The sequence below is a fragment of the Solenopsis invicta genome, unplaced genomic scaffold (genome assembly GCF_016802725.1).
Source record: "Solenopsis invicta isolate M01_SB unplaced genomic scaffold, UNIL_Sinv_3.0 scaffold_97, whole genome shotgun sequence".
In the NCBI taxonomy this organism is placed as follows: Eukaryota; Metazoa; Arthropoda; class Insecta; order Hymenoptera; family Formicidae; genus Solenopsis; species Solenopsis invicta.
Window position 1 is genome coordinate 44781 of NW_024105412.1, and position 3006 is coordinate 47786.

The window sequence follows — 3006 nt, forward strand, 5'->3', positions numbered from 1 at the left end:
TAGGCGTGTAATAAAATGAGTTGTGTTATCCGAAAAATATGAAGAACTGCTGTTGCTAGGTAAAACCACGTAAAAATGGTTCCTCATTATAATTTTTTAGAACGCTAAGGTTTATTCACTTATTAAAACTTTTTGGAAAACCGCGCCAGCTAACGAGGATGCGTCTTGCACAACCGCGTCCTTTACTACAAAGTGTTCTTTTTTTTCCTAGGTGATAAACTTTCCCACCTATCTGTGGTACCATAACACTCACTGTAGGTATCGGTATCATCCGTAGGAAGCTCGCTTGAATCAGATCGCATACGCGACGGTCCTGCGGTGCATGCCGCTGTATTGTTAGGTACTTGAAGCGTATTGTTATTGACCGGTTCATTTAACCATAAATTTGGATTTCCTATAAATTCACGCGGGACCTTCACCTTTACACTGTGCATGAGTGTGACGAAGCGATTTCTGCCGATCGGTTTTGCTATTTTTTTTTTTGAAGTGCATAGCGTCGTTTATAAGGTCGACGATATTAGATTCTTTTATTTTTACACCATCAATAGAAATAACACCATATTTATCCCAAGTTAGTCTGTCAGAAGCGTTAAAATGTATATGGTTTAATAAGAGTCTAGCTTTTGGTCGATATTTTTACGTACGCTATCCAGAATAAATCGTCTAAACAATCTTTTTGTTCCGGTGTTTTTACCTCTTCATCCTCTGAATATCTTGATTGCGTTGTTTTGTAAACAGCGTCAATCGAAGTATTAATAGATTTAGTAGGTATACCATATTGCGTTTTGCTTTTTCTACGAAATACAGGTAACGTTGTAACGTTTGCAAATAAGCTTTGCATTTTTCTCTTTTGTCCGCAAATTTGCTTGAATTGAGAATTTCAAGCATTTCTTCATCTAGTCTGCTTGTCGTCGTACCAGGAGTTTGAATTGTTTTATCATTCGATGTCCGTGTTAATTGCGCGACTTTTTCTTCGGGCATCAAGACCATTTTTTTGCGTGTTTTATTATTTTTTAGTTTCCATCTATAAGGCGAGATAACACGGTGCCTAGTATAGGCGCTAATAATAAAGGTAAGAAACTACCTCGCTGTACGATCAGCCGTTTCTTATTCTTTCAAGAAGCGTTTTTATCAACTAGTCGTCGTAATATGCTTGCATGACGTTTCAAACGACGTTTATGCGAGGTGTGTTCAAAAAATACCGGGAATTTTCGTTTTTCGAAAAAAATATTTAATTATTTGTCTACATTAATGTTGTCGCCTTCAAAATAGTCACCATTAGATATTATGCACTTATGCCAGCGCTTCTTCCAATCCCCGAAACACTTCTCAAACTTGATCTTTGGATAGCCTTTAGCTCTTTCAGCGATGCGCTTTTAATGTCATCTATGCTTGTAAAACGACGGCCCTTTAAGGTTCTCTTTATTTTTGGAAATAGGAAAAAGTCACACGGAGCCATGTCTGGCGAATATGGAGGCTGGGGCATCATTGCAGTATTGTTTTTGGCCAAAAATTCACGAACAAGCAATGAAGTGCGAGCAGGTGCATTATCGTGGTGCAAAAGCCACGAATTGTTTTTCCATAAATTCGGGCGTTTTTTTCGGATCGCTTCACGTAAACGGCGTTGAACTTGTAGGTAGTACTCCTTATTGATCGTTTGACCTCGTGGCAAGAATTCATGATGCACTATGCCATTAAAATCGAAGAACACAGTGAGCATAACCTTCACGTTCGACTGCACTTGTCGAGCCTTTTTCGATCTTGGCGAGCCAGAATGTCTCCACTGGGACGATTGAGCCTTAGTTTCGACGTCATATCCGTAAACCCATGTTTCGTCACCTGTTATAACACGTATCAGTAATTGTGCATCGTCGTTGACTTCATTTATTAACTCCTGAGCAACTTCCATTCGCCGCTGTTTTTGTTCAAAATTCAACAACTTTGGAACAAATTTTGCTGCCACGCGTTTCATACCCAAAATATTCGAAAAAATGTCATGGCATGAGCCAATTGATATGCCAACATCATCAGCGACTTCTCTGATTGTGATTCGGCGATTGTTCATAACCATTTCTTTCACTTTTTCGACGTTTTTATCGGTTCTTGATGTGCTGGGGCGTCCTTGGCGTTCGTCATCTTCAACGTCTTCACGGTCATCTTGGAAACGATTATACCACTTGTAAACTCTTGTTTTACTCATAGCAAACTCACTATAGGCCTTTGTTAACATTTCACACACTTTGTTACACTTTATGTTATTTTTTACGCAAAATTTGATACAAATTCTTTGATCCATTTTTTTTCAGAAACAAAAATCGCCGAGCTCATAAAAACACGTGTAACCTTAGCGGCTGCCACAGACAAAGTAAACAATGAATACAGCTCAACATTTCAGCATACTTCAGGGGCATGTATACCAACATAAACAAAAAAAAATTTGACTGTCGGACTCTCCAAACCCGCGAAATTTAAAAATTTCCGTTACTTTTTGAACACACCTCGTATGTGTGTTTAAGAGCCACATTACCCCGTAATATGTTTGAAGCACACTCACATATACACCTAATAAGTTTTGGGTCAGCCTTTTTCAAAATAGCAGCACGCTGTTTATTACTGAGGTGACATAAAGCCCGCAGTATTGTGGCGTGTTTTTGACCGAATAAGATATGCGCGGGCGGGACCATTATAAATATTACTAAATGGTTGATCTTTTATTGTAACATTTACAACAATCTTTAATTAGCGGTTCTGGGCCATTAATATGTAGTTGTTGAGTCACTTGATTATAATGTTTTAAACAACGGCGTTAACTACACACTTCTGGATCTTTCTTTATATACTCAGGAAGCTTATCCCATAAATAATCTATGTGATTACCGAATTCCCGTAGTAAAATAATTTTTGGTATAAATTGTAATTGTTCAACTGTTAACTCATCGATAGTATCGCCATTGTCTATCAAGATGAAAAGCATTTTGACTACTGACAAAATTTGAATTCATGATT